Raw genomic sequence first — 18,671 nt, forward strand, 5'->3', positions numbered from 1 at the left:
TCTGATTAGAAGTAAAAAACATAGAATTCCCCCCATTATGTGATAAGGTAAAACTGCTCACCTTTTCTTTTTATGTCAGCTCTGACTATAAGGCTTTACAACACCATCTCCAGCAAAGTGGGAGTTTTCCTGTTATGAGCTGAGTAATTATTTAATCTTTCAACAATCCTCCTGAAAAGACTCAAATCCTTGTTTCTTAAGCACCAGGCAGGAGTTTTAGTAGATTGTTTAAACAAAGAGCTGATGACTTTTTGCTCTGCAGATCTACTTCTTGTTTACCCCAGGGGAGACATCAGTCAAAGAATGACAACTTAACTCGCCAGGCATGCTATTATTTAGCAATAACCCCAAGGGGACTAGGGACATTTCCTGCACATGAAGTTTAGGTCTCCCAATGGGTATCTGAAAATACGAGATAGGCAATGACAAGCAGCCCACACCAGAGCTGTGCTGCCAGCACCTGGTGTCTGTGTGCCCATTACCTCCAGCCACTTTCTCAACCGGCTCCCATTTTTCTGTCAGAAGACAATTCTTTACAAATCCCTTCCTGACAGACATCCTAGGTACTAAGCATTGAAAATACTAACATCATTCACACTTGACATCTGTCTTTCAGACATCTGTCTTTCTCAAATATCCTGTTTGTATCACTGTGAGCATCGCAAGTGATTTTTTGTCAGCTTTTCAAAGTGTAGTTCATGAAGAGTGAACACTTCTGTGTTTACTTTATCACGGTGGTTATTAACAACAATGGTCTTTATAAAATTGGTTAACTCAGTTCTTACCTGTCAAACTCTTAATTTTCAAGAAGTAGTCTTGTCTCACAGTTTAAGTCAGATGATATAATCTACAACAGAGCAGAAAAATATAACAATTACGTATGATATTGTACACTTAACATTAGTATTAGAGTTCAGTCACACTTGAGCAAACTGACATATAAATTTTTATTTTCATGGTATGGCATATATTTTATGTGGCAAATATCAAGCAACAATTGTACAATATTGCATATACTTACTAATAAAAACTACCTTTTTCCTTTCCCAGTGTTCCTGCTCAAACATGAAGATCTAAGAGTTTTATCTACCTCCACACACTACTCATAACACTCATGCTGTGGTTAGATAGATTAAATAATTAAGGTCCTGCTGACACAGTATTTCTTGTCACTAAACACCCCAATCAATTGAATTAGGTGCTTTAGGAAAAGGTGCATGACTGGGCTGAGATGCACTCAACTCCCATCAACTTCTAATGAGCTCTTCAGTAAAAACATGCAAAAAAACCCCCATACTCCCTACAAGTATGGATCTGATTACATCCCAGTGAAGCCTAATTATAAATTAACACCCTGAACTGCAGCTAAACAAAATACTGTGGGCCTGAGTTTCTATTGACCAAAAAAGGCTCCCTGTCCAAAAAGCAGCAGCCACAGTGCAAAAACATTCCAGCCAAGACAGCTCACTTTTGTGTGTGCCATTTCCCACTAGGGGCAGAAGCTATGGACTCTAACCTTTCATACAAGTTGCTGAAAATGCCACAGGCATCACAGCCAGTTACATCTACTGTTCTTTAATCTGCATCTAGTGCCAGACTCGTGCCAAGTTTTTCATTTATTGTTCACGAAGGGCTCTTTGCTGACTTGATTATACAGAGACACTGACAGAGTCAAACCAAGATGTTTTGTTATAAGAAACAGTCGATGTGAACATCTGCAGAACCCAAATAAGTTTTTCTTTCCTGGTTTGGGGTTTTGTTTTGTTGCCGTTTTGTTTTTCTTCTTCAACTGACCTACCTAGGTTCAGTGTAAGTTGCCTCTGCTCTAGGAGAACTTTCTGGCATAACCATCACAAAAAATTAATGCCTAGCCTACCTAAACAGCACAGCCCTGAGCCAAAAGCCAGCAAAAGAGAACAGCAGCAACATTATTTCACTCCTCAAATATCTGAAGGCCACAGTGTTGAGCCTTTGTTCTCTGTGCTGGTTCTCCAAGCTAGACAGGCAACCACAAGCTTCAAATTACACTTCATTGATCCAGGGCAACTGAGGTGGTGTTCAGTTTCAGTTCTGCAACCTGCATGTTGACCTGCCTGTTTGTTGGCCTAAACAATGAGATTTCAGGAAATGAGGCGTTTGCACTTTGTCCAAGTCTTGTTTTCAGAGAGGGGGATCTCTGCCTCAGAGGCCTAGGTTGGAATGGAAGGAAAGCATAACATCTGGACCCAGGCTCTTGGACTGCATTCCTTCCCTGAGAGAGTCTCTGCTTCAAATTCAATATGACCAAAATAAACACAAACCTAGAAATGGGAGGCGGTCTCAACTAGCTCAAATTCTTTTAGCATAATGTTTTTGTTACCTATGCTAAAAGTGGAGGATATATTTAGAAAGAAGACAGGGAGATTACAATCGTTTGTTCAGTAATATTTTAGAAACATATATTCCCAGATTGGAAGATTTCATACAGTCCATCAATACAAAACCAAATCCTAACCATTTGCAATAAAAAATATATAGCTTATGGAAATTTGAAAAATTCACATAACATGACATTAATAATATCCACAGTAATGGAGTGCCAGCAGTTAAATGTAGAAATAACCCATATGATATAAAAAAATCTTCAGTTTCTCTATAAAATAACTAAAACTTTCCATGCAAACTTCCCATTAAACTAAATGACAGTTTAAAGTTGCTCAAATGTGCAATGAAAGAATTCCAATTTGAGACTCAAGCAAAGACCTTTGTTCCTTTCTTTCTTTCATGCCATGACAACAATTCCAAAAAGATGTTTCTAAATGACCTATCTTAACCCCCCACCCACCACCCAAAAAACCCCATACAATAGGAATAAATGCCACACAGGGCATTTTCAAGAAACAATGTTCACTTCTCTCCTGAAAGTAAGAAACACTATCTCATTGTGCTCATGTATGGCAAATAGAAGCCTAGAGTTTCAGTTATTTGCTTGCAACCATAAAAGAATTGTAATCTGGTGTCTAACTCAATCTGCTGCAGAACTTTTGTATCCGCTTATCTTCCTTTTAAAGTCTACATAACTTCAAAGTACTGTTGGACTGAAGCCTTGCCTTATGCCTCCAAGCAACATACTATTATTTATTCTGGCTAATTGATCTGTCCGATGCCTTGACCACATTCAGAAGGCACCTTCTGTTTGGAAAGAAAATCTAGTACTTATGAACTTCAGGTTGAGGATACCCACCAGAGCCAAGCAAAGACTTTTTTTTTAAACAGCCTAACACACTTTTTTGTGTGGTTTTGCTTGTTTTAACAAAGACCTTGTTGGCTTTTCTCTTGATTTTGCTTTAACTTAGATAAAACACTATGAAATTCATGCTCATAACCCAGCAGCCACTTCTTGGCAATTTGAAGCTATTTTATTCAGCAGCACCTGAAAAAAATGCCTATGTGGCAAAACTTCATGCAAGTGCTCCATTGCAATAAACCAGGATCCTGAAAAGGCCAAAAAGGACAAAATTTCATCACATTACTTTACTTATTGTCTATCTCAAACACAGAGGAGGACTCTGCACAATAAAAACCACTCTTGCAAGCTCAGTTCAGAAATTTTTCTTGCTCAGAGAGTACCTGAGGTAACCTACAGTAATTTATTGCAGAGATCCAGCTGTATGTCTCACTAGCAATAGACGGACCGTGCAGAGTAAGTTTCCTTTCCCATTCTTAGGTACCAGATAGTCTTTTATTGTGCAATAATGTCCTGGCTTAGTTTTTCCTTGTACTTCACAGCACAAGAAAAAGAGACAGTAAAAAAACAGAACAAACAGAAAGCCAGCTGAGACAGTTCCTTCAAAACTAGTAGCACGAAATATTAAGTTTCACCTTCTTATCTAGAATATGTAAATGTTTCAGATTGTGATCTCAGGCTGACTTCCACTGACAAGAGCACTGTGGCTGCCTGGGGAGCTGCCGCTGCCCATCTGCTTTACACTGATACAAGGCTGCCATCAGATCTGGGTCATCTCACCTTGGAGTTTGCCACGCACATAAATTAAGGGATCACATACAAATGTGGTTGTGCTAACTGCAATATAATTTACTGGCAGAAAATATTTTTAGACATTTCCCACCCACTAGCTTGAAAACAGTGATTTATCTATATAATTAAAGAGGAATTTCTTTAGATTTGCTCTTTCCACTATGTTTACCCACATGTCTATGGAAAATAGAAAAAATATATCCATAGTATATAAAATATAAAATACCAGAGAATTTTGATAGCTAATAAGATATTAAAATGCAGAGAATATATTTTCTGCTATTCAAATTTTACAAATATGTGCACCTAACACTATAGAATCACAAAACATTTTGAGTAAGAAGGCACCTTTTAAAGGTCATTTAGTCCAACCTCTCTGCATTGAAAGCTTTATAGCAGTCACATGAATGTGCGCTGCCTAATAATCACTTTGGTGGGTTCATACATGTGAAATATTTGTGAAATGCCTGTGCACATCCTCCCGGATGACAGAAAGATTTAAAACAGCAGCCACCAGAAAATGCATGAAGAGTGTGATGTGCCAAGCTGCTGCCTGCTGGTAGCCCCTGCACTGCTCCCTCCTGCTTGTAATCACAAGTCACTGGTATGCTGGGCACACCGGCAGGGAGCTGTGCTCTCTTCACTCAAACCTAGCAAGTCCCACTGGAAAGAACAACTCAGTGTTCCAGCAACTCAACATGGAGTGCTGACTTTGAATAAACTTTAATGAGGTGTTCATGGCCGAGAAATAACAGCAGGGGATCCCTGAAAGTTTCAGACTAATTGGCAGATGCCTTTCTATGTCTGAAATAAAATAAAAATTCAAAACCCAACCCTTGTTGTTCTGAATGCATAACAAGTCACATTACAGAACTCCAAAGCTGCACTTCAACCAAAACATTATATGCTAAGCATAGTTGCAATACAAAAAGCATGAAGAAAAGACAGAACATGGACTAATGCTTGAATGGCACATTCCATCTCATGTTCACAGCTCCAAGTCACTGCAAACATCAGCTCATCTGCATGTACACAACTGCATGTGCATTTCCTGTGTCCTCTGCCATTGTTTTCTCAGTCACAACAAACACAAAAGAAATAAAGTATTGCATGTGGAGCCAATCTTTCTGTTCAATTTACAGAATCAGTATTCTCTCTCATCTCTCTTTTTTTAAGTTAGATTTAGAGCACAGAATGTGGCAAAACCAGCAAATGATGAGCTGGTGGAAGCAAGAGACACCTCCCATGTGGGTCCCTGTTTTAAATGACACATAACTGAGTGACTCAGGTCTACAGCATAGATTTACTCTGCGTAGATCTTAACTAGACAACAGTCAACCAGTTGGATGAGCAGCGTGTCCTTACTTTTCAGCATCTTAGAGAAACGTGGCTATAAGAAAACACTGTTTTTATGAAGCTAATGTGTTTAATAGCCACCAAATTGAAGGGAAAATTATTAGAATGGTCTTTATCAAACATCAGCTGAGACAATGAATGCCACCACTCAAAGATCAGCATGAACTTAAATTACACTTCTGCTGTCTCTGACAAATGTGTTCGGCAAAATTCTGCAGTTTTGTGCCCCTCGGTGCCATCTGATTACATTAATAATGGGAACTATCAGGGTTTTGGATCAAATCTCTCATGGGGACAAAAATGCAATAGCCCCCAACTCATAGCCAGAATTCCCTCATTTGGGAAGTCACTTTGCTTGCTCTGAGCACAGCCATGGTGAGGCTTCCTAGGAGGGACAGGAGGCTTTCAGGCTCTTGTGGCTGTGTCCATGGACCCCAGGTGACAAAGAACTGGCTTGGTTCCATGTGTATTTCCTGAGTTAAACTTGCACAGAGGAGCAAACCCAATAGGGAAACCAGGGGAAACAGAGCAGCAGGGAAAGCAACAGTTTGGTTTCTCCCTGCAAAAGAGAGGCAGATTTTCAGACAGAGCACAGGCTGCAAAGCCAAGCTTCGTATTACAAGTGAGGAAACTGCTTCCTGGTGTTTGATCTGCCCACTTTAGTAAAAGAGCACTTGCTAAATGCGGCATCAAAGGCATTCTAATTGTCATCATTACTTCCACCTGTCCCCTGAAATACAACTCCAAATACCATCTAAAACCTCAGCCTCCGAGTGGCAATGGTGTGTGCTTCTAGTTTAATTCTAAACCGTGAGCAGTCTGGGTCCCATCTTGAGGATTATTCTGCATGAGACACTGCTCTGACGTAGAAGTAAAATGTTGGCACCCCATCCTCTAAGTAATACATTTGCTCTCTATGACCTATCAAGATCAGCTGTTCAAACTTCCTATTCAAAGAAGAATTTTTACAAGACTATTTTTGAGGAGTTGGGCTTTGTTTTTAACAGAGTAACATAAACTCTTCATAGGAAATGAATGTCTATAATCATTGTTGCTCCTACTGAATAAAATCAGACCAATAAGTGAACAGCAAAGCAAAAACAATGCAGTGAAAGTGAAACTGACTGGAAAATCATAATACAGCCATATCATCATAAAACTTTTACCAACTGTTCAAATAACTTCTGAAGTTAATTATTCTAAAACTTAAATAGAAATACAGTAATGTATCTAATTGCATACATTTTTCCTTCCATAAATCTCCATCCCTAGTAAAGCCTGTAAATTACCTGCATCATTAAACCCCAGCAAGCCTGTCAGCGAACATAAAATTTGACCGTTTACACATCAAAAATCATGACAAAAAACTCCCATAACAATCTGAAGCAATCTATATAAACTGTTTCAAATAAACTTCTGAATCTGAAAATAGGCAGGATAAAACTTACTTGAAAATGCCTGGATCATTATATCCTGGCTACTTCCAGAACACATTCCAGTTTCTCAAGCCAGGCGACCAAGAGGCTCCCAGGACAGCCTGGGAAGACTGGTGGAGCTGCTCTGCTTGCAGGGATTTCTCAGGGGAGCAAGCTGCATGTGAACTGCCAGCTAAACTCTGAGGGGGCAGCACATCACGCACTACGGGGAAGGAGGTGACTAACTGGTAGAGGACATGAGAGCCTTTCACAGAGAGGGAAAATGCATGGCAGATGAACATTTATTCAGCTCCCTTATTCCGTTTTCACATTAATGGAAAATATCAAACTAACAAGGCAGTGCAATATACCACAAGGAAATTGTAACATGCGTATCCCTGTCAAAATAAGGCCACATTTTATTTCTGTGATACACCACACCAATAACACATTAGTCAACATGCAAAATCCTAACAATAATAATTCAAAAATAACACAAGCCACATGTTGGCTGGTGTTCCCTGTAGTCTTTGCGTAAAAAATAAGTCAGAAAACATGGAGACGTGCAAAGCTGCAAGATTTCAGGCTCCAGCCATATTCATACACAGACATCATGAGAACCTGGAGCCAATGGTTTTGCAATCTAACCATGGAACAGCCTTTCACATCATACTCTCTGGGCTCTTGCCTAAGTATAACAATCTTGAAAAACGTGGCTACTGACACCCTGCTTTACGACTCACTGAAGTGTTTTGAGCCTAGGAAGTCACATCTGGAAGTGCACTATGACATGCTCTTCTGGTCTAGGCAAGAAGCAGTAACCAAAAGCAGAGACCATTATGGACCAGTTTGGGACAAGCAAACGCCTCAAAACACAGCATTATGTCTAAATCAAACCACTGAGTCCTGCCTGGCTTTTCCTACTTTTTTCCATTTGAAAGGATCCATGTGCATTGTAGCCCTGTTCTTAATTTTAACCCTTCCCATTCAAAGCTGACTTATTTTCTGTGTTTTTCTCCCTCCAAGTATTAACCACAACAATGTAAAGTAGAAAATCCTTATGAAATAGAAATACAACACTGTGAGCATGAAACAACTGTGAACACTTCCTTCCTTCTAATTACATTGAAAAGAATTTACCTTGGCAGAGTCTTCAAAACTCTACTATTAATTTTCAAATATTCTTTAGTGATGAAGCCTGTTTAGATCTAGAATTGTTTCTACTTGACTTCTCCCATCTCCCTGAGACTTTTCATCTTCAGACATAAGTTAACCAGAGCAGCAAACTCCTCCTTTAAGAAGTTTCTCCCGGATGTTTGTTACTTGCATACAATCTGTAAGGTGTGTTTCTTCCTTTAAAAAAAGCCCGAGGATGATGTTATATTAAAAGCTTATCTAGTGTTTGTTTTTTCAGTGCTCTACTCTTTAAGTCTGGCTTACTAAAGAGATAAATTTTAACTCTGTGTTTCTTGAGGATAAAAAATAATTTGCATTTATATATCCTTCAGTTTTATTTCCCAATTTTAACATTTAGCCTCCTGAACAAAAAAATCATATTATTCAGTTCCCATCACTGCTAAAGTGCCTATTGTTGTACAACCTTCTACCTCTTTTAAAATTACTGTGCAACACCATGCTGAGGTTTTACACTCTTGTTTTCCCCTTGCACTGAAATAACAGAGAAAAACAGACCAAGATGCATTATGTGTCAATATGTGCCCCTTAAAAGGTTTCTTCTAAGTGGCAACATTTGAGCGGGACACCCTTGCCCTTATATCCACATGAAAATGAGCTGGATTCGTCCTGAGGCGACCAGAGGTCACTTTGCACTTCAACAGCACCCTGCAAGCACCTGGGACAAAACTTGGGATATAAATTGTCTCTGCAGGCAGGCACAGTGGAATTAACCCTTCCAGCACCCTGCCTCTGTGCTGCCATCACCTGCTACAGGCTGCAGCATCTACCTGGGTCTAATATAATGGCAAAAAGGTGCTTAGCACATTATCCCAGATCTTATTATTCAGGAGTACTAATGAGTTTAGAAGCTCTCTTCAGCAGTGCTCATATACAACCTGATGCATAGACAATGATTTCTAAATTTCTCCACAAAGTATTGAGATTCAGGGCTTTTCAGCAACTTTGCAAAACTGAAAGCAAGAAAAAAAAAATTATGCCAGGATTCCTGAAAGGAAACAGAAACTACCTTGACGATGAAGCGTTTGTTTTCATTTTTAGGGCCCACATGGAAGTCCTTTACACAGGCACTGAGTAGGTACAGAGGGGGATTAGACCTTGGCATTAGATTAGAACCCATTTTTCCTTCGAAGGAGGCACTTCTGGAACAAGAGCTAGTAGCACTTTGCAGAGCTCCCTGCTGCATCCAGGAAGGAAGTCATATCTAATTAAACTAGGCAGAACAGATGCATCATCGTTTTATCTGAAGAAGCCAGCGAGGGAGCTCGGCTAGCACAGGGACAGCCAACTGCAGCGTCCCAGCTCCCCAGCAGCCTGTAAAGCTGCTACTGGGGGGCCTTGGCATTGTATTCAAAGCCACTTTTAAGAGCCAATATGGTAAGCTGTGCAAGATATGTACAGGGAGCCCCATAAAATCCTTTAATGGAAACAGCAGGCTTGTGTTGGAAAAGGTTTCAAGGAGATTTGTACACCAGCATAAAGATTTCTGCTGCCATAAAACGCCAGTACACAGGCTCCCATAGCCCTAGACCTCACAAAACCTTTGGGATGTTGTTTTCTGTAAAAAAGTGTGCATCACCGTCATAGAGCAAACATTGATATGATGATGACAGAACACTTTTTTCCCTGCTGCTCTGCTGTGTTAACCCATGAGAGGCAAGGTGAGATGGTTAGCCAGCTAAAAGCCCAGCAGGGAGAGAGGACTCTTGAGCAAGCTGCCTGTGCTGCATGTGCATGAATCTTACAGGGACACAGCGGCTGGGCCAGTACCATTTAATGCCCCTGTGATTGTTGTGGTTTGTGTTTATTTCATTAAGTTATTGTTAAATGGTTCATTCTGTTATCTCCCCACGTTTTCCCCAAGTTGGTTTTTCCCTAAATTGTACTCTCCCTTAAAGCTGTACCTCAATCTATTCTCCTCCCTTCGTTCTAGTCCCTTCCCTGTCTATCAAGGCGACCCTGCCCTTCTTTCCCTGCCTGTCAAAGCAACTCCGCCCCTTTTTCCTGAATGTTCCCTGCCACTCACCCCCTGGGCCAATCACTGATTGAAACACCCACTTGGAAATCCCCTAATCCACGATGCCCCCCATTGGCCCATGTGACCTCTTCCCTCTCCTCCCCTATCCTGATTGGTCACGCAGTGTTGATGAAATGCCCTAGCTCCGCCCTTGAAGTTTTCCTATTGGTTGTTTTTTCTGTATCCACCCCCCTGGTTTATTACTGTACTTAACCCTGTGTATTGTGGCGTTTGGGGTTATTTTTTCATTATTCCTTCACGTGGTATAGGCTTTCTCTAAGGAACTTCAAGACAAAAGAATCTTTTCTTTTTCGCCTGGTCCCTGCTGTGGCTGTAGCAGTGTGCCCTGCAGAGCTTGCAGCTCTTCAGGTTCAGCTATGAGCAAACCCCAGTCCCCAGCTGTTCCCCCCTCCTGTTGTGGCTCCTGTGGCTACTAGAGTGTCCAGAGCTAGCCCAGGTTCCACTGCGTTACAGCACGTGGTAAGTTATTCTCAGATAAAGCACTAAAAGCACTAATAATTTCAACTCAGTCTAGGTGGAAGGCAGTCCAAAGCCATCCTGAGGAGGAGAGTAACGCTGAGAGTCTTTCTTCTTTTTTCTAATAGAAACAAATGCAATAATTCTTCTCTTTAGGCAAAATCTTTGCGGATTTTTGCCAGTGTCACCTGGCAGTGCCAAGTATTTGCTATTCCCAGAACGAGGGGAGGGCAGGACCCCCATTCTAAAGAGCACTTAAGAAGTGTGAATGGGGATGAATGCAGCAGCTCCCTCTGTGGCTGTCAAGCACCTCTGACTCTTAACTTTGCTCCTGTGCTGCTGGGCCTCTGATGTGGAATGCAGCTGCTCTGCCATACAGGGATGTGCTAGTCAGCTACACTGGATAATCGAGGTACCAGTCTGGAAAAGAGGGTGCAGGACCTCAAGGAACATCAAGGAATTTCTGCTTCAAGGAGCCTCATGAGGAAACAGATTCAATGGATATGTAGGCTGCTGCTTATGACGTTTTACCTACCACATCATCCAAAATTTCCTTACAAATCTTACCAGCACAGCATCACTGGCAGAACATGACTATCACCGGAATACATTTTTTGCCTGTTTACTGAAATTCTTCCCAGCTTCTCCAAACTACTCAAACCCACCGCAACCACCAGAGGAAAACACAGCAGTGGCTCTAAGTGAGTTAAGAGAAGAACACCACTAGAAATAAGTCTTTAGACATTGCATCTGGAAAACCTCTGATCCTTCACATCGAAATAGGAACAACAATTTAAGTATTCGAAGGGGTGATCTTAGAAATTGTAAGCATCAAAAACTAGAAGATGGACCACCCACACCTGTATATTTAACTTCGTTTTTAAAAATTATGTAAAATCTGGACCATCGGGAACATTGTTTGAAGTATTTTTGATATTTACATACAGTAAATTGTAATTTCACTCCTGCTTTGAAGAATTAAAAGCACTAATGTGGTCATTAGGGGATCTCATCTGTTCAAAGCCAGAAACAGGCAGAATCCAGGAGGGAGTGAAGGAGGGTGTGGAGAGGAAAAAACTAATACAATTACTTTTTCTTGATATTTGTTTTGTGCATAAGGACTGACGCATTCTTCACCCAAACTAAAATTTCCCATTAGAAAAAGAAGAAGAGTCTTCAGAAAACAGTGAACAACCTTTTCATGACTATCTGGTTTATATTTGAAAAATACAGGAAATGCATTCTTCTAATCAGCCCTTTTACCTACTGCCAAAAAAATGAGAGTGCAGCTTTACAGCCAAAACAAGCTATTATCAACTCCTTTTATAATTCATTCCAAACCCTTACATTAACGTAACGTTGCAAACGAGCACTTAAATGCAGAAAAAAGCAAAAAAAGTAAATGATGAGTCCCTCTGGCCTGTGCACACATCCTACAGACTTCCTATTGTGGACCATTTTTACACTTAATTTTTCACAGTGCTATTTAATGTTATTAAAACACAAAAATAAGTCTTATGTAAAACCACACATAGAATATGCAGGAAATGTCATCTCTCCCTAGCAAATTCTCTAAGAAAATGTACATTTAAAATTTCTGCTGGTATGCAGTATCATTCCATTCACACCCTTTCTGCTTACAAAATTCAAGGTTATCGTATGTTCCAGCTACTGTGTGTTCTCAGTTTCCAAAAACTTTTTTTTTTCTCCTGCCAACATAAAATATCCATTTGTCCTGGAGAACAGCTCTTGCACCTTCACTTAATGCACAGTCACTACACAGATGGCTTACATCTGTGCAATTAATAATAGTTTTAAAAATCTACATTTCAAAGCGATTTCGTGTATACCAAACAAACTCACAGTTCATCAGCACCAAGTAAATTCACAATACTTAATGCTTCAGATTCACTGTCCATATGGTCAGTCCTACAAAAATATGACTCGTTAGACAGTAGCTACCAAACATGGATGCTTGACATGAAACTGGAACAAGCATTTTATCAGAACTGATAAGAGATAAAGCCCGTGGAATCTTTAACACTGTTAAATGACAAATTATTGATCCAGTCCCGTGTTCTCTGCCAGGAAGGGAGGAATACCCCAAGGGAGTGAGACATTCATAACATGCAAGAAACACTTTCATTCAGACTCAAAGCAGGCAAGATCAAAAGAAGATGCAAAATTTATAATTTGGAGGAACAGAAATTAGAAATAAGCCCAAGTTTGAAAAATACTACAGATGTTTCAATGAAAATACAGCACCATAGTTAATGTATTGAGACAAGGCAGAAAACATTCACTTCTGAGACACCTGAACAAACATTTATTATCCCAACCCAAGAACAACCAAAGAATTCCAAAGTTTATATGCTAATGTACCTCACTTCAAAGATTTCCTTAAGCTACATCAGAAAGCACAATTTCTATGCCTGGAAATTTAGCACTGACAGAAAGGGGACTTACAAACTGTCACACTGTCAAAAGGAAAACACACTGACAAGTGTTCCAATATGCAAACCCCTTATTTTTCTTGAAATAGACTGTTGCCATTTTCTGTAATTGCAAAACCTGTACCCACGTGAACTTTGTTCCCACACGGCCTGGTAAAGATTTCTGTTTCCCAAGATACTCCTTGACAGCCACTGCTACCTCTTCTAAATTACTCTGTGTTACTGGCGGCTTGCAAATCAGGAATTTGATCTTCTGGCACCTGGCAAAAGAGAGACACAGCTGAAGCCGTACAGAGAAAAGGTCCTGTGGCAACATGGGGTACTGGCAGACGGCTTGGATCAGCTGCTAGGACTGCTCAGAAGGTCAAATGAAAGAGGATTTTAAAAGTGAACAGAATAAAATGAGAGAATTAACTTCACCAACTTCTGTAGGACTGCTACAGGAGTGGAAAATTAGAGTGGGGGCAAGGGAATGTGTGAATTGGAGAGAAGTTTAATTGGCTGTGGAAGGGAGGAAGGGTGCTTCATGTTGCAGTTGCAACTTCTTCCTTCCCCCAACTGATCCAGGTGCAGATGACCAGGAAGACACACAGGCTGGGATGTAGGGCCTGATTTCATTACTGTGCAGGAAACACAGGGACAAGTGTTAGACCTCCAGGGATAGCAAACACCCTTGATTCTCTTGATTTCTATGTCAGGCTTAGATGAGTTATAGTAAGTCTAAAAATAGTGAAGCTAAAGATCTGAAAAATACCATGGTTAGTAATGCTACCATTTTTTCCAAGGGTATGGGGCACAGTGGTTATCAACATTACAAGATGGGTATGATCTGACAACATTTAGGCATTAAGTTTGTAACTCAGAGGTTACATAAAGATGGAAGTGGCCATTTCCATCACACAGAGTGATAGTCTTAAATTGTACACTGTCGCAGAAAATCAACAGAATACATTGCAAACACGGGAAAATGAAGCTCCACTTTTTCATGTCTCACTGGGAATAACCAGGTGCTGACAGCACATGGCATAACATTGATTCAAGCAAGGAAAGGAAATACTTTCAGGGGATTCAACTGATACAGAAACCAGGAACAGTTATTAGATTAATGCCAGACATCATGGATTTATATAAAATAGATCTAGGGAAACAAAGTTGGTTTCATCGTCTGATGAGCATAGCAAATCTATCAGATTAAACAAGGGTTTACACATTGAGAACATCAGTATTTCTGTACCATTTCACTCTTTGCTATTCAAAATTCTGATCAAAAAGGTTGATGCTAAAAAGAACTAAAAAGCAGCTATTCAAAAGACTGTCTGATTTGAGATTCATCACCAGTATAGACTCAGGTTCTACCAGTAACATCTGTACCAAGTGAGCAGCATTACTGACACCAAAATCAGCTTAAAAATTGCTGTTCCACCTTTAAATCACAACTTAAAGTCAGAGAGAAAACAACAAGAACTTAGAGTAAGCAATTAAAAGTTAAACTGTTTGAACTTAGAGAAGTTCTAGAAGAAGACTTGATTTCAGTTTCCCACGTGCTTCCACTGGAAGAAAATCCAGTCTTAGCTGCTGAAGGGACAAAAAAACCCCTCAGCTATGGACAGATGTTCCAGAAAGGATGATTACTTGGTGTTCTAAATTACCAAGGCCAGGAATGTTGAATTATTCAACTCACTATATCAAGAGCTACAATATCAAAAAATCTTGCCAGAATATATATAATGGCAAAGGACAAATTTGCAATAATCACATATAATTTATTATCTTAATATAGGTTAAGTACAAGAGGTATGATAATCTGTGACACGCAGAAGGATCAGACAAGTTTTTCAACAAACTCTTCAGTCTTACTTGCTTTCATTGTACAAATGAAAAAAAAAAGAAAACAAAACAAAACAAATGGTCTTGAAGTTCAAAGGTAAGAACTTTAGGCAACAGCTGTATTTTTAATCTCTGCAAAAGAAAAGTAACAATAATGTCACCTCAACATTAAAAAGGTTTTACTTATATTAATAAATGAGAAAAAGGCACATAATTCTTCTCTTTCATGTACAGCAATGTCTCAAATACTTCCCAACTGCTTGACTTGCTGGTGCTGATAGGAGGAGAATGGAGTGTGCCCAGTACAGTACAACATGAAACTGATAACATTATCCCACTTGATTGTCAAGTTTGCTTTGGTAGCACATGAGTGATAGGAAGCCAGGGGAAGAGGAGGGAAAAAAAAAGTCAGCAGCAACAAAAATCCCCAAGACACTTAGGGAAAAAACAACAGCTAAAATGAGCAATTGATCTGAGGGAAGATATCCAAGTCAAATTTAATCATATGCTCAGCAAAAGCATGCAAGTCTCAGGCAAAGTGGATTATCTTTGCAAATGAGTAAGCGCTGAAATGAGAGTTTACTCAATTCCTTTATATAGTCACAGACTGGAAATACGGCTTGGAAAGGAGCAGTATTTGATAAGGAAAAAAAACACAGCAGGGAATCAGACCTCAAAACCAGACAGGAAGACAGGTGGCAGTGTAAACTGGCAGAAAGGCCAGTACCGGACAGAAAAAGATCAGAAATAAAATACTGCATGGCTCAAGAAATTTAGCTGTAGGAACAAATTGTTCAACCAGATTAAGTAGGAAGGTCAGAGCAGAATTGCTGAGGCGCTTCACTGCTTTGCCTTTTATCAAAACCACCCAGGGCTTGTCAAAGTTTGTGCAATGCCTCTTGGTTCACATACAGGACAAAGAGGTTGCCAGGCAAGTGTCTCAATAAAACAAATCTTGCTGTGCTTCTGTTTGTTCAACAGCACTGCCTGCATCAAGTGCTGGGAATACTCTCAAAATCCCAGCAAAATTTAATCTTCTAGGACAAGAGTAACAGCCTCATCACTAACCACTGAAACAAATACCTACTGCCAAAAAATACAGAAAAGCTGCAGTGTCAATGAGGCCACACTTAAATGTGGGACCTTTGCCCTGCACAAAGTAAAATGCCAAATCCCTTCCAGCTGGTGTGATGCAGACATAAGCTACTACTAGCTCTGATACAGCCAGTAATGGAGAGAGTCTGTAAGGAATAAGTACATGAAGAATGAGAAAATTATTTATGAAAACCTGATGAACTCAGATGAGCTGGTATCCCAGTGCTGGAGGAAAACGTTGCCTGTGCAGGTGTCTTGGAAAATGGTTTTGATTTTGAATAACATGGGTGGCCTGTGACTACATCACTTCAATTCCTCATGTCATATAGCAATATATGTCAATAGTATAACCTTTACTGAGCAAGAAGTATATAGTAATTTCCTCATGGTCCACTTTTACCTCTGTACACGACAGTTCACTATAGATGAGAAGCTTGTAGATCAGCATGTGACCTGATTCACTGAAGAGAATTACTGCTTTTGTGAAAATATCATCTTTATACATACACTAGATGTTTTAGCAGATGGAATATTTCTTTTCAATTCCTGAATTCAGTAATAATGTGCCTTTTTTTTCTTTTCCACAGACTTCTTTGCAGTCTTAAAGGTTCACACAAAACCAAGACAATATGTTTCTTTATAAACATACTCAAATTTTACTATATGAACTTGGTCAACAGTCTACATAAAGTATCATACAATAACAGTACTTTGGACAGGACTGGCAGCAGGACAGTCAACCCAAGGAAAACCAGTGGGGAAAAATTCACTGTGTGCATAAATTGAGAGCATACATGAAACTGGCATAGAAGATCTCAAGCAAAAGTTCTGTTTGATGGTTACACTCCTTCAGATAACATCTCAATTAGCTTCAGGATGGCCCAAGGATTACATACTTAAAAGACAGCTGTTCTTTTCCTGTATCATCTCATAAAACAAGGCTCCAACCTAGAAACTCATTCACTGGTTGTCTCAGTGTTCTCTGTATCCAGCTGGGGTTTGCTCACTGTCACTGCAGCTCGCACAAACTGAGCCTTACAAAAGCCACCTTGTCCAATCTGTCAGCGTTTCTCCATTGGATGAGCACAAAGGGAACGGACTTTCACCTTAGCTGCGCTACAGGATTTCCCTGGTCCAAAACTTGAAGTAGTGTTCTTGTGCTTTGGCATAAATCATACGAAAAAATACACATCCAAATCTGAACTCTCTTGTGAGGTAACACTAAATATGAAGAGAATACTGTAAAAATGCTTTACAAAAAGCATATTATTAAATGCGTAGTACTGACAAAACTCTGGAAAATTTCACTCCTTGACAGTGATCTCAAGTTTCAGCTATGCACAAAGAATTCATTTTCACCTTCTAATCCTGTGGATTAAATATGTTTGGGAAAAAAACTCGAGCAGAAAAGAGACCTCCCAGTTTATAATTCACATATTAAAGAGGACCTCCTGCCATGAACAACTGTGTCCTAAATACTGTTTTAACAAAATTCATCATTTTAAATCCTTATGTTATGATGTTTGCATCAAAATAAATGGTTCCCAGTGCAAAAGCTGCCATACTTATGAAATACGGGGACAGATGTTTCTATGGGAAAACAAAATATTATGGAACTCCAAAAATTACAGCCATCACAAGTCAGAACCAATAAGTTTGCAAAGTCTGTTTCTGTAGACAAGCCTGCTGTTGTTACTAATTTTTTTGCATCTTAATTCTGTAAAGACCAAGTCATTCAGAAATACCTGAATAAAATGCTATTCATCATTAATTTCAGAGAAAAAACATAAAGTGAAGATTTCTTTTTTCTTATTTTTAAAATTAGATATGAAGTAGATAGAAGCCAGGTTTTCTGCTTATACGCAAGTAGTTAAATATCCGTACATTTTCTACATATATTACAAATATATTTTTCTGGCATGTGCTGCTCAGCAAAGACTTAGCCAATTTAATTGTTCTAGATGAAATTTGAAGACACAGAATTCCTCACAAAATATGCTCAACATTTGGCAGAACTGCACTCTACTAATGCCTTTGAATTTATTTATCTATTGAATCCTTCAGAAGGTAGCGGAAATTACCCAATTTTAGGGAACACAACCATTTTATTTAGGTTCCAAAGGTCAAAACTGGGCTTTAAGACAAAGGTGGGTGAAAGACATGCTGCAAGAATTTTCTCCTCTTAAGCAAATAACACTGAATGAATACCAGTGAAGTCCAGGGAAGTGAAAGCATGGGGAAGAAGTAACAGAAAAGTGGCAAAACAGTACTTGTAATATGAGAAATAACAGCACTAATTAACTTTGCTAATAATACACAGAATACAACTGGCTACCCTTTTACATATAATTTTACTGCAGTCCAAGTGCTCAGTATGTTGTCCAAAGACAACCAATTGCTCACCAAAAAAAAAAAGCAAAATTATTCAGATGCTTTGCTATTCACAAACCACTTTTAACTTAATATGCTTAGCAAGATACATGAATAAAAGACGTATTCTAACAAATAATCAGTTTATTCTCAGAAGTTCTCCAAGTGGAAATAATGTCTGACCTTGTTCTTGGGTTTAGCCTCTTAATTAATACTACCTCTAGGGAGACAATAATAGTCTCAAGTCCTGCAACATTAACTGTTATGTGCTAAGCATGTTCAGATTATCTTTTCAAGTTGTGTAGCATCTGCCTATTGATGCAGCTCTCCATGCAATTATTCCTTCATTAAATGAGTACCCTTCTCAAACAAGACAGCCCACAATGTTGAAGACTTCTTGCACTTACTATAACATTACAATGTAAAAATTTGCTCCTCTTTGGAACAGA

At 39.4% G+C, this 18,671-nt stretch overlaps 1 protein-coding gene across 1 annotated transcript in view; it reads right to left on the reverse strand.

Moving 5' to 3' along the window:
- BMPR1B (bone morphogenetic protein receptor type 1B) overlaps positions 1–18,671 on the reverse strand; it is a 179,822-nt gene that overhangs the window by 140,234 nt on the left and 20,917 nt on the right. The window contains exons 2-3 of the mRNA XM_058802918.1: positions 13,059–13,190; positions 786–847 (exon numbers count right to left, since the gene is read on the reverse strand). The gene's annotated coding sequence lies outside the window, so the exon portion shown is untranslated. The remainder of the gene's footprint in view (positions 1–785; positions 848–13,058; positions 13,191–18,671) is intronic.

The sequence above is a fragment of the Ammospiza caudacuta genome, chromosome 4 (genome assembly GCF_027887145.1).
Source record: "Ammospiza caudacuta isolate bAmmCau1 chromosome 4, bAmmCau1.pri, whole genome shotgun sequence".
Classification (NCBI taxonomy): domain Eukaryota; kingdom Metazoa; phylum Chordata; class Aves; order Passeriformes; family Passerellidae; genus Ammospiza; species Ammospiza caudacuta.